A 14,714-nucleotide genomic window follows, 5' to 3' on the forward strand; every position below is an offset into this window, starting at 1 on the left:
AATTGTTGAATACATCATGAACCGCCACGGTGCAGCAAACCAAGCGTTCTACGTTATAGGCCATAAAACCGAAAACATTCGTGACCTCTACACATTGGGCCAAAAGCTAGGCCAGGGTCAATTTGGAACAACCTATTTATGCACCAAGAATTCCACGGGTACACAATACGCCTGCAAATCTATTTCAAAGAGGAAATTAATATCCAAAGAAGACGTGGAAGATGTCAGGAGGGAGATTCAGATCATGCACCATCTGTCGGGCCACCCGCATATTGTCACCATTAAAGGCGCATATGAGGACCCGCTATATGTTCATATTGTTATGGAGCTTTGCAATGGTGGCGAGTTATTTGATAGGATTATTGACAAGGGGAATTATAGTGAGCGCAACGCGGCTGAGTTGATCAAGATTATTATTGATGTCGTTCAGGCGTGTCATTCGCTTGGCGTTATGCATCGAGATTTAAAGCCTGAGAATTTCTTGTTGATTAATAAGGATGTTGATTTTTCTTTAAATGCGATTGATTTTGGGCTCCATATTCTTCAAGCCAGGTATTAAACACTTGGTTATTCATCTTTGTTTTATATCAATGTTAATCTTAATCTTAATACTCTAATAAATAACTACTACTACATGCCACTTGTCACACTCTCATCCATTCTCATATTTTTAACTCATTTTCTTAAATATGGATCCTATATAGGTCATTACCCATCCACTTCATTTTTATTCAAACCTACTGTCTTTTATTCAATCAAACCCTAGATCCAAATTTCTCCCAACTCCATCAATGGTCGCCACCACCACCACCACTGTCGCCCCTTTCCACGGCCACCACCACCACCACCACCACATATCAAATTGATTTTATCATATTCACTGTTGAATTACTGAATTTAGAGTTATTTATATAGCTTTGGTGCTATTATTATGGATTTTAATTTATATACGAATCTCTACTTTTGGATGAGGGTCACTCCGCTTCTATGTGCTTTTGGATGACGTCGACTACTGTTAATTAGGTTATAGTTGTCTTCTTCACGGGTTAGTTAGTGTTTTGCTTGGCATAACATGTTAACAAAGGCCTTTATACTTATAAATTATGTTTCTAACATGCAGGTATGGCGAGATTGTTGGTGTCAACTTTTTTACAGATAAATGCAAACAAGGCATTGCTTTGTTGCATCTAAGATCCTAAAAGAGATTTTTGAAATTAAGAACTTTGAAAACCATTTTTAACCAAAAAAACCTCTCAAATAAATAAAACAAAAAAAACAAAAATTTTAAAAACGTAAAAAAACAAAAAGAAATTATTTTTCATCCCGGTTTCATAAAAAGTAAAAAAAATAATAAAAAAATATAGGTTTAGCAAAAGTATACATATATGTACGTATAATACTTATTTTTTTAATTTTATATATGTTATTCTTTATACGCATATGTACAATTAAATAACTGGTAATGTACATATGTGTACATTATTTAAATCGAGATTAAATGAAAATATACATATGTGTATAATTAAGTTTTTTTTATGAAACGCGATAAAAATAAAAAAAAATTGGTTTTTTTTACCTTTTTAAAAATTTTGTTTTATATTTTTAAAAGGTTTTTTTTTGTTAAAAATGGTTCTCAAAGTTCTAAATTTCAAAAAGTTCTCTTAGGATCTTCATCACACACACACACACATATATATTCATTTACATTTTCAATAATTATTACTTAATCGTGTTTCTATTTACATTTTCAAATATGTTCCATTTACACGAATGACTATGTGTGGTCCTATCAAGAGTTACAAGCAGACATGGATTAAATATTTTGATTTTTTAATAAACAAGGTGCTTTGACCAATACAATCACAAATGTAGAGTACAAGGAAATTTTTACTTATTTGTAATATATTTATGTAATGTTTGTTTTGTAATTCACTTAAATATAATGTATATTGTAATTGTATTAATAATATATGATAAATTTGTTGTTAATTGTATTCTTTTAATGGTTAAAATTTATTTTTTTTAATAAATTACCAGTGTAATACACGGGGCTCAAACTAGTGTTAATATATATACTTATTAGTGTGATAGTGTCAGGGAGGCCTTTCCAAAGGGTTCCTTCCTGGGGTGGTTAGGGGTTCGAGTTTCGGGAGGGCAAAATTTGCCAAAAGTATATTCCAAGAACAAATGTGTATTTGCTATTAAAAAACAAGTATATAATCCATAGGTCCGTGATAGGTTGTTGTAGTGCCCTTTCACAAGGGCAAAATGGGAACATGATGGAGGGTTCAAATGAAAAAAAAAACATTTTAACTTTTTTTTAACACTCTTCGTGTACATTAATGACTTGTACATTACAATTATTTTTAATTTTACACTGTTTTAAGTGTAGTAATTGGTTAAAATAAAAAAAAATATGTATTGTTATTATTTTGAAATCATTATTTATTTATTTTTTACACTAATTTTATTTCTTTTGTACAATACTTTAATTTTTGTATATTGCTTTACTAACAAAGTATTTGTTTCCGATATAAATTCTTGTAAATAGGTAGATTTAGTCAAAAAAAAAATTGATCATAAAAAAAACTGTAAAAACTAGTTATGATGTGGAAATATGAGGATTTGTAAGGATGTTTGTAGGGTTGGAGAGAAAATGAGTGTTTTTTGTGGGATTAGTAGAAATATGATGTGGCAGCAGACACGTTTGTGTGTATTTTTAGCCCTTACAGATGGAGATAGTCTTAGATATTTTACCATTACTTTGACTTCCACATTTTTATATTTTGTTTCCAAGTGTAACCGGATTCTATTTATGTTCAGGTCAAGTATTCTCAGATGTTGTTGGAAGCCCATATTATGTTGCACCTGAGGTGTTGTTAAAGCGTTACGGGCAAGAAGCAGATGTATGGACGGCCGGGGTCATACTTTACATACTTTTAAGCGGTGTACCTCCGTTTTGGGGCTGGTATACACGTGTTACAGTTTATAAACTGTGTGTTATAGATGATAGATTTCATTAAAGCAAGTTTGTGGATGCTTATGTAACTATATTGTGTAGAATCGCAACAGGGAATATTTGATGAGGTTTTGAAGGGAAATGTAGACTTTGAATCAGACCCGTGGCCACTTATATCTGAGAGTGCAAAAGATCTTGTTAGAAGCATGTTGTGTTCTCACCCTAAGGATCGGTTAACTGCTCATCAAGTTCTCTGTATGTAAGGCCCCGTTACCGGTAACCCTACTTTCGTGTTGGATTTACTCATAAACACAGTTCTAAATATCAGAGTTAATTAAAAACTTTACGCGGAATATAAAACTTCATAAAACATTACATATCGATTCATAATCATGTCTTAAAACATTCCTCTTGTCTTTCAAAATCAAAACATAACTTATAAAACATATCAGATCTTCAGATGCCAGGCTTTAGTCTTCTGCCATGTGTCCTCCACTCAAGCCAGCTGTCTCAACCTACTCACCTGCGTGCATACTAAAAGTCAGCTACGCTGAGTGAGTTCTAGTTAATCATACAATACCATACAATACCTTATTACATACATACGTACTTAACCTCATAACTTTCTTTCATACACACATAAGTACTCATACCTTCATTCTTACTTACATACTTTCTTTCTTACTTACATACTTTCTTTCTTACTTACATACTTTCTTTTTATTCATAATCATACGTTTTAAAGAGCCTTTCGCCCTATAACCTCACAGATATTATAAGGGTCTGGTCCCTAACATCACAGATATTATAAGGGTCTGGTCCCTAACATCACAGATATTATAAGGGTCTGGTCCCTAACATCACAGATATTATGAGGGTCTGGTCCCTAACATCACAGATATTATTAGGGTCTGGTCCCTAACATCACAGATATTATTAGGGTCTGGTCCCTAACATCACAGATATTATTAGGGTCTGGTCCCTTGTTTTCGAATATTAGTAGGGTTCGATTCCCTCTTCGTTACCATACAACCATACATCATACCTCGAGTATTATTAGGGCTCGGTACCCTTTTCGTAACCATACAACCATACAACCGTCATTTCCTTCTTTTATTAACTTTATTACGTTCATACACATAAACATACATATCATACTTGCCATATTTATAACGTTACAACCTGACAGTACGTGCAATATCCGAAGATCGTTCACGAACCATCAAGCAATCATTCATACATATCACATATATCACATATGGCTTTATAACGTTACAACCTGACAGTACGTGCAATATCCGAAGATCGTTCACGAACCATCAAGCAATCATTCATACATATCACATATATCACATATGGCATACACTTATCACTTAGGATAAATGTATTAACAACACATCAAGTATGCACACAGCCCCGAAAATATAACAAGGAATGGGGCTAGAAACTCACCTGGATCCTGTTACGTTCGCCGTTGATCGTAATTCCTTTCTTTAACTGGGCTCGGCTAACTGTATAATATTTACACATATCAATTAACTACTACTACTCGTTTTGTATTTCTATCTATATATGACCCACAACGAACGGGGGTCCGGGGGCAGCGCCCCTGGCAGCGGGGTTCTAGGGGCGGCAGCCCCTAGCGGGGTCCAAGGGGCAGAGCCCCTGGCTGGGGTTAAGCTGCCAGGTCAGCTTGGAAAAATTTTATTTTCGATAACAGCCTTAACACATTTTCCATTAGGTTTTTAATTTATTTTATAATCGAACTTCACTTCAGGCGAAGTTAAACCTTAGGCGAACTTGGCTTCAGGCGAAGTTAAACCTTAGGCGAACTTGGCTTCAGGCGAAGTTAAACCTTAGGCGAACTTGGCTTTTAGGCGAAGTTAAACCTTAGGCGAACTTGGCTTTTAGGCGAAGTTAAACCTCAGGCGAACTTGGCTTTTAGGCGAAGTTACCATTTCAGCGAAGTTGCCATCAGGCGAACTTGGCTTCAGGCGAACTTATCATCAGGCGAACTTGGCTTGCAGGCGAAGTTCATCAGGCGAACTTAGCTTGCAGGCGAAGTTCATCGCTTGAAGGCGAAGTTGCCCAGATGAAGGCGAAGTTGTCGCGCTGCAGATCTGTTTGCCCATAACTCCTTCGTTTCTTAGCCAAATAACTCGATTTTGGTACCCACGGAATCGTATGATCGGCGCCTACAAATCCCAACCATCAAATCGGCCTAAAATCGACGTTTTAGGGGTCCGATTTGGGCAGTTGTGTTTCGGGTCCGATTAACCCGTCAAATCCTAACCATTTTCAGTAATATTAGCTTTGCGGGATTAGTTCTTACCTTTCCAACTCAGATCTACCAGCAAAAATCTCGGGTCTCGACTTCGGATCTCGGTCGGTTATGTGTGCTTTTGAGTGTGTAAAAGAGAAAGATGGAAATAAAATGATATCTTGGGCTTGGGATGGGTATTTATAAGCCCACGGACCCAAGGCCCATTCTCATTTAACCCATCTTACGTAATCTAAGCCCATGACCCGTTCCTTACTCGACATTAAATAACTAAAACGTGAAATCACTAAACATAACTTTCTTTATTCAACATTATAAATTTTAGGATGTTACAAGTCTTCCCCCCTTAAGGAGGTTTCGTCCCCGAAACCTAACTATTATATAAACAAACTAGGGTAAAACTTGCGCATCTCATCCTCGGCTTCCCAAGTAGCATCTGATCCCTTGCGGTGTTTCCATATTACTTTTACCAAAGGTATAGTTTTGTGACGAAGCTGCTTCTCCTTGCGATCAACGATCTTTATCGGTTGCTCGATGTAGTTCAATTGTTCATCAACCTCAATGTCCATTAATGGCACGTGAGACGTGTCATCAGCTAGACACTTCCTCAGATGAGAAACATGGAAGGTTGAATGAATTCCTTCTAACTCATCGGGAAAATCCAGCTTATAAGCTACTTCCCCCACACGATACAAAATTTTAAATGGTCCAATGTACCTCGGACTTAGCTTCCCTCTCTTTCTAAAACGGATAATTCCTTTCCAATGCGAGACCTTAAGCATCACATAGTCGCCAACGTTAAACTCAATTGGTCGTCGCCGCTTATCTGCATAAGACTTTTGTCTGTCTTGAGCGGCTTTCATTCTTGCTTTGATCTGATCGAACTTTGAAGACGTTTCTTGAACCACTTCTAGGCTTCCCATTTCTTTCTGACCAATCTCACCCCAACACACCGGGGTTCTACATCGTCTACCGTAAAGCATCTCAAACGGTGGCATACCAATACTCGAATGGTAACTGTTGTTATAGGAGAACTCTGCCAGATGCAGATGATCATCCCAACTTCCACCAAAATCTAAAACGCAAGCACGTAGCATATCCTCAAGGGTTTGGATCGTCCTTTCAGACTGTCCATCGGTTTGAGGATGATACGCCGTACTGATGTTCAACCTCGTCCCCATAGCTTCATGAAATTTCTTCCAGAACCTCGAAGTAAACCGTGTGTCCCTATCAGACACGATCGATAACGGTACTCCATGCTTGGTTACCACTTCCTTGATGAACAAGCTTGCTAACACTTCTGACGAGATGGCCTCTCGTATGGGCAGAAAGTGAGCACTCTTGGTCAAACGGTCCACAATCACCCAGATGGTATCATGTTGCTTAGCTGTACGAGGTAGCTTAGTTATGAAATCCATGGTGATGTGTTCCCATTTCCACTCAGGTATCTCTAGCGGTTGCATCTTCCCATAAGGCTTTTGGTGCTCGGCTTTGACTTGTAAGCAAGTTAAGCACTTACTAACATAATCCACTACATCGTTCTTCATTCCTGGCCACCAGTAATCTCTTTTCAAGTCTTGGTACATCTTTGTAGCTCCTGGATGGATTGAGTACCTTGACTTATGAGCTTCATCTAAGATTCGACTTCTAAGATCACCATGGCGTGGGATCCACATACGGTCGAACCTAGTCTTAACTCCATGAGTGTTTTCCATCAACTCATCTTGCTGGCCATAAATCCTTTCTTTCTTTACTAACCCTTCGTCTACTAACACTTCTGACTGCACTTTGATGATTTCTTCAAAAAGACTTGAGTTCATGATCAACTTGTATGATTTCACGGTTGCAAGGACTTCCTCATTCTTACGACTTAGCGCATCAGCGACCACGTTAGCTTTACCGGGGTAATACTTAATCTCACGGTCGTAATCCTTTATCAATTCTAACCATCTTCTCTGCCTCATGTTCAATTCTTTCTGCTCGAAGAAGTACTTTAAACTCTTATGATCTGTATAGATAGTGCACTTAGTACCGTACAGGTAATGCCTCCATATCTTAAGAGCATGCACTACAGCTGCTAACTCCAAATCATGCGTCGGATACGTACTCTCATGGACTTTCAACTGTCTAGACGCGTAAGCTATCACCTTCCCTCGTTGCATCAACACGCAACCTAACCCTTGATGCGAGGCATCAGCACAAACAACGAAATCCTCATCACCATCGGGTAAAGTAAGGATTGGAGCTTGCGTGAGTCTCTTCTTCAATTCTTCAAAGGCTTCCTCCTGAAACTTTCCCCAATTGAATACTATCGTCTTTCGGGTCATACCGGTCAGCGGTGCGGCTATCTTGGAGAAACCTTCGATGAATCTCCTATAGTAGCCAGCTAACCCTAGGAAGCTTCGTATATCAGTCGGATTCTGCGGAGTCTTCCAATTCGTTATCGCTTCAATCTTAGCTGGGTCCACGGTAATCCCCTCCGGATTAACCACATGACCTAAAAAATTGCACTTCCCTTAACCAGAACGCGCACTTCGAAAACTTGGCGTACAACCTTTCTTTCTTCAGAACTTCCAATACCTCTCTCAGATGCTCGGCATGGTCAGACTCACTCTTTGAATAAATCAATATATCATCGATGAAGACGATAACCGACTTATCCAACATCGGTCGACACACCCTATTCATCATGTCCATAAATGCTGCAGGAGCATTTGTTAGACCGAATGACATTACAAGGAACTCGTAGTGTCCATACCGCGTTCGGAACGCTGTTTTAGGGATGTCTACCTCTTTCACCTTCAGCTGATGGTAGCCTGATCTGAGATCTATTCGTGAGAACCAACTCGAACCTTGCAGTTGGTCAAACAGATCGTCAATCCTAGGCAAGGGGTATCTATTCTTTACCGTAAGCTTATTCAACTCACGATAGTCTATGCACATTCTCATACTTCCATCCTTTTTCTTCACAAACAAAACCGGTGCGCCCCACGGAGAAACACTCGGTCTGATAAAACCCTTGTCGAGGAGTTCTTGCAGTTGGGACATCTATTCCTTCATCTCGGACGGTGCTAGACGGTAAGGCGCCTTCGCGACGGGCTGGGCTCCTGGTACTAGATCTATCTGAAATTCTATCTCTCGCTCAGGTGGCAACCCCGGAAGATCCTCAGGGAATACTTCTGGGTAGTCGCGCACAATAGGAACATTCTTCATTTCTTTCGTCTCGGCCGTAGCGTTGACAACATACGCCAGGTAGGCACCGCACCCTCGCCTTAACAAACCCTCGGCTTTTATCATCGAAATGACATTAAGCCCATAACTCTCCTTATCACCATAAACCGTCACCGCACTACCATCCAATGACTTTAACCTTATCATCTTACTTTTACATACTATCTGAGCCTCAAACTCAGACAACCAATCCATACCCAAGACTACATCGAACCCTCCTAAGGCCATAACATACAAAGTAACAGGGAACTCATGTCCCTCTAACTCTATCTTACAATTCTTAACCATTTTTGTTATTTTCACCGAAGTGTCACTTGCGGTTTCTACTACAAAAGTTTCAGACACTCGGCAGCCTTTCATTTTAGCTAGTTTACTAAACGTCGTAGCTACAAAACTTCTATTCGCACCAGAATCAAATAATACAGAAGCGGAAACATCGTTCACTAGAAACGTACCTGTGACGACATCCGGAATCTGCCTGGCTTGTTCCTGGGTCAGCATGTAGGCTCTAGTTCTGGGCCTAGCTTGATCGGCATCCTTCTTTCCACTACCTCCAGCTACACCTTCAGTGCACTCCCTTGACATATGGCCTGTCTTGCCACATTTGTAACATGCTGGCTTCGCACTGCACTCATTGGCATAATGCCCTACCTTCCCGCACTTATAACAGGCATTCGACCCCATTCTGCATTCTCCACCATGAGCCTTTCCACATTTGAGACAAACATTAGAACTTTTACCCCACTTGCATTCACCACCATGCCTCTTTCCGCAGGTCTTACACGATCTCTTCTCCCACACTTTCTGTTTCTTATCCTTGGAGTTCCATAACTGAGTACCGGGTCGTTTAGCAGGAGTGACCCCTTTCTTCTCTTTCTCTTCGTCCCTTTCCACCCTATCATCCGCGGCCACGTCAGCATAGACCATTTCCGCGAGTCCAACAGCCGAATCAAAAGTAGCAGGTTGAATCGCCCTGACTAACATGCGGACCTTTTGTGGCAACCCTCTCACATAACATTTGATTCTCTTGACCTCAGTGTCAACCATGTCAGGCACCAACCTAGATAGTCGGTTGAACTCCGTGGTATACTCACGATGCGTCATCATACCGGCTTTCAAATTCTGGAACTTCATCTCCGTTCTTTCAACCTCGGCATCTGCACAGAACTTCTTCATTACCAACTCTTTCAAATCTTCCCACCTCATCTCTTTGATCTCTTCACGGGTCTTCCTCTGCTCCACACTCTCCCACCAATACATAGCCTCATCTACGAATGACTGAGTAGCATAACCCACAGCTTGGTCGGGACGGCATTCGCTAATGCGGATAACCTTGTCCATAGCGGTTATCCACTGGAGAGTAGCGATTGCGTCTCCTAAACCAGTCAGCTTAGGCGGGTCACAACCTTTGAAGGACTTATAGCTGCACCCACCTTGTCCTCCTCTCCTATCATCGACTTTCACTGACTTATCCCCACTCGAGGCCCCTCTTTCACCTTCCCCATCCTTTCTACCATCACCACCCGCCCCTTCAGCAGTTCGCTCACGGCTTCCAGCAGATCCTTCGGGATTCAGGTTCTTCACAGCAGCAACTACAGCCTGAACGATGGCTGCTTGAACTGCGGGGCTAAGTTGAACTTCTTCGTTGTTGTTCTGGTCTCCTCCAGCCGCGCTTCCTTCATCTTCGGTGTGGGAAGCTTCTTCCACCGAGGGTTTCCGGACAAGACGAGGCCTGCCACGACGCCCAGTGCGACCCCCAGTTTCAACAAATTCTCCAGCTCCAGCCATTAGTATTCTAAAGGGGAAAACACAAACATCATCACTCAAGGAACTATCTAGTACAAGGATAGTAAGGCTAACAGGTAATAACAGTGGCCAGTTGTGATTAGCTGATCACGTTACTTTCCGCGTCCTATACACTTCCTTTTATGAGTCTATTTGTGCTGGTTCTACTTAAGTAGTTAGTCAATTCAAAACAATCAATTATTCCTATCCGTACCATTCTCATATCTTTTCTTTCTCATTAACGTATATCATTTAATCATACCTTTCACCTTTACTGATCTTGCTTGAGCGACACATGGCATTCTTGAACTGGCATCTTCTTTCTTTTCTTACTTAAATCCCATTCTCTGTTCGAGTCTAAGCATGTAGGATGCTTAAATCTCTCGAACTTTGCTCTGATACCAACTTGTAAGGCCCCGTTACCGGTAACCCTACTTTCGTGTTGGATTTACTCATAAACACAGTTCTAAATATCAGAGTTAATTAAAAACTTTACGCGGAATATAAAACTTCATAAAACATTACATATCGATTCATAATCATGTCTTAAAACATTCCTCTTGTCTTTCAAAATCAAAACATAACTTATAAAACATATCAGATCTTCAGATGCCAGGCTTTAGTCTTCTGCCATGTGTCCTCCACTCAAGCCAGCTGTCTCAACCTACTCACCTGCGTGCATACTAAAAGTCAGCTACGCTGAGTGAGTTCTAGTTAATCATACAATACCATACAATACCTTATTACATACATACGTACTTAACCTCATAACTTTCTTTCATACACACATAAGTACTCATACCTTCATTCTTACTTACATACTTTCTTTCTTACTTACATACTTTCTTTCTTACTTACATACTTTCTTTTTATTCATAATCATACGTTTTAAAGAGCCTTTCGCCCTATAACCTCACAGATATTATAAGGGTCTGGTCCCTAACATCACAGATATTATAAGGGTCTGGTCCCTAACATCACAGATATTATAAGGGTCTGGTCCCTAACATCACAGATATTATGAGGGTCTGGTCCCTAACATCACAGATATTATTAGGGTCTGGTCCCTAACATCACAGATATTATTAGGGTCTGGTCCCTAACATCACAGATATTATTAGGGTCTGGTCCCTTGTTTTCGAATATTAGTAGGGTTCGATTCCCTCTTCGTTACCATACAACCATACATCATACCTCGAGTATTATTAGGGCTCGGTACTCTTTTCGTAACCATACAACCATACAACCGTCATTTCCTTCTTTTATTAACTTTATTACGTTCATACACATAAACATACATATCATACTTGCCATATTTATAACGTTACAACCTGACAGTACGTGCAATATCCGAAGATCGTTCACGAACCATCAAGCAATCATTCATACATATCACATATATCACATATGGCTTTATAACGTTACAACCTGACAGTACGTGCAATATCCGAAGATCGTTCACGAACCATCAAGCAATCATTCATACATATCACATATATCACATATGGCATACACTTATCACTTAGGATAAATGTATTAACAACACATCAAGTATGCACACAGCCCCGAAAATATAACAAGGAATGGGGCTAGAAACTCACCTGGATCCTGTTACGTTCGCCGTTGATCGTAATTCCTTTCTTTAACTGGGCTCGGCTAACTGTATAATATTTACACATATCAATTAACTACTACTACTCGTTTTGTATTTCTATCTATATATGACCCACAACGAACGGGGGTCCGGGGGCAGCGCCCCTGGCAGCGGGGTTCTAGGGGCGGCAGCCCCTAGCGGGGTCCAAGGGGCAGAGCCCCTGGCTGGGGTTAAGCTGCCAGGTCAGCTTGGAAAAATTTTATTTTCGATAACAGCCTTAACACATTTTCCATTAGGTTTTTAATTTATTTTATAATCGAACTTCACTTCAGGCGAAGTTAAACCTTAGGCGAACTTGGCTTCAGGCGAAGTTAAACCTTAGGCGAACTTGGCTTCAGGCGAAGTTAAACCTTAGGCGAACTTGGCTTTTAGGCGAAGTTAAACCTTAGGCGAACTTGGCTTTTAGGCGAAGTTAAACCTCAGGCGAACTTGGCTTTTAGGCGAAGTTACCATTTCAGCGAAGTTGCCATCAGGCGAACTTGGCTTCAGGCGAACTTATCATCAGGCGAACTTGGCTTGCAGGCGAAGTTCATCAGGCGAACTTAGCTTGCAGGCGAAGTTCATCGCTTGAAGGCGAAGTTGCCCAGATGAAGGCGAAGTTGTCGCGCTGCAGATCTGTTTGCCCATAACTCCTTCGTTTCTTAGCCAAATAACTCGATTTTGGTACCCACGGAATCGTATGATCGGCGCCTACAAATCCCAACCATCAAATCGGCCTAAAATCGACGTTTTAGGGGTCCGATTTGGGCAGTTGTGTTTCGGGTCCGATTAACCCGTCAAATCCTAACCATTTTCAGTAATATTAGCTTTGCGGGATTAGTTCTTACCTTTCCAACTCAGATCTACCAGCAAAAATCTCGGGTCTCGACTTCGGATCTCGGTCGGTTATGTGTGCTTTTGAGTGTGTAAAAGAGAAAGATGGAAATAAAATGATATCTTGGGCTTGGGATGGGTATTTATAAGCCCACGGACCCAAGGCCCATTCTCATTTAACCCATCTTACGTAATCTAAGCCCATGACCCGTTCCTTACTCGACATTAAATAACTAAAACGTGAAATCACTAAACATAACTTTCTTTATTCAACATTATAAATTTTAGGATGTTACACTGTATGCTCTCTTTTAACCAATTTGAATATCAGTTGCGCTGTATTTTGTTGACATGTTACGATTTTGCTGTGAATATTGATATCATTGGGTCAAGTTTTGTTTATAATGATTGTGCAGGTCATCCTTGGATATGTGAAAATGGAGTTGCTCCTGACAGGGAACTCGATCCGGAAGTTCTTTCTCGTATGAAGCATTTCTCAGTGATGAATAAGTTAAAGAAGATGGCGTTGCGGGTATGTAGATTTCGCGAATTTTCTTTTCATCAATGGTTCATATATTTTTAAAAAAAATTACATCTTGCATACCAATGTGTATATTATGTACACAAAAAACCATTAAACTATTTTGTTTATATGTTTCTTTAAATTTTAAACGTTTACATACACATGGCTTTCACATGAGTATGTTCTATATATAAACGAACTCTGCTTGTATTATTATTATTTTATTTTTTTAAACTTTTACAGGGGAGATGAATAAATTATTTTCTTATATTTTACAATCTTTTTGATATTGAAAAAAATGAATGATTTATTTTGTTTTTGTTTTGATTCAGGTTATAGGTGAGAGCTTGTCGGAAGAGGAGATTGCGGGATTAAAGGAAATGTTTAAGGCAATGGATACCGATAACAGTGGTGCGATTACATTTGATGAACTCAAAGTCGGTTTAAGGAAGTTTGGTTCTACATTAAAGGATACAGAAATACAAGACCTTATGGATGTGGTAAGATTATCCTTAAATTTTGCGCCCGAATTTTGTTAAACAGTTAAACTAACCTTATTAGTTTTCAGGCTGATGTGGACAACAGTGGAACAATCGACTACGCTGAATTTGTAGCGGCTAGACTTCATCTGAACAAACTCGAACGAGAGGAACATCTGGTTGCTGCGTTTCAGTATTTTGATAAAGATGGAAGCGGTTACATTACGGTTGATGAACTTCAGCAGGCGTGTGCAGATCACAACATGACTGATATTCTTGTTGAGGATATTATTAAAGAAGTTGATCAAGATAATGTCAGTAGAAACATAATGAATATGAATGTATCTATATCTATATAAAAGTTTGTGTTTGATGGACTTATGTTGTTACTTTGCACTTGCAGGATGGGAGGATTGATTATGGGGAATTTGTGGCTATGATGACAAAAGGAAACGCAGGGGTCGGTAGAAGAACGATGAAGAACAGTGTGAATATTGTGCTAAATTCACCAAGGGCTGTCTAGTCTTAATTATCACAAATAATTGGTGGTTATTATTAACCCGAAGCTTTTGTTTACTTTGTTTTATGATTTAATAATCTAGTTCACACGTATCATATACATGTAATCAAATGTAATATAAGTATATAACATATTGTATATATGTAATATATGTGATATGTCATATTGCATGTCTGTAATATGTGTAGCGTGCCATATTACACACATGTAATTTGCTATATTACATATACACATTATAGTATTATTATATAATACATATATTCTTCCATGATATTAAAGTATTTATTACCTTTCCATGTAATATTACACATATATTAATTACATGTATATCATATCATATCACTTTTTTTTTTCTTTAGGTATATGGCAAATTCCATTTCTCGTCCTTAAACTAAGATAATAATATAAATCATTCTTTATGTTCATATATTATCACAGTTTACATCATTTTTACTAACGTGCGTTAGAT

The 14,714-nt window shown here is 39.3% G+C and overlaps 1 pseudogene across 1 annotated transcript; it reads left to right on the top strand.

Annotated features, from left to right (window-relative positions):
• Positions 1-16: 16 nt before the first annotated feature.
• Positions 17-14,283, top strand: LOC143602305 (calcium-dependent protein kinase 4-like; annotated as a pseudogene). Its single transcript, XR_013147810.1, has 7 exons — positions 17-552; positions 2,824-2,976; positions 3,062-3,214; positions 13,140-13,255; positions 13,579-13,746; positions 13,815-14,039; positions 14,129-14,283. The product of XR_013147810.1 is annotated as a calcium-dependent protein kinase 4-like (transcript).
• Positions 14,284-14,714: the final 431 nt, after the last annotated feature.

Source organism: Bidens hawaiensis, unplaced genomic scaffold, assembly GCF_021521415.1.
Source record: "Bidens hawaiensis isolate Kalapana, Puna unplaced genomic scaffold, B.hawaiensis_p1.1 tig00058334_1, whole genome shotgun sequence".
NCBI lineage: Eukaryota > Viridiplantae > Streptophyta > Magnoliopsida > Asterales > Asteraceae > Bidens > Bidens hawaiensis.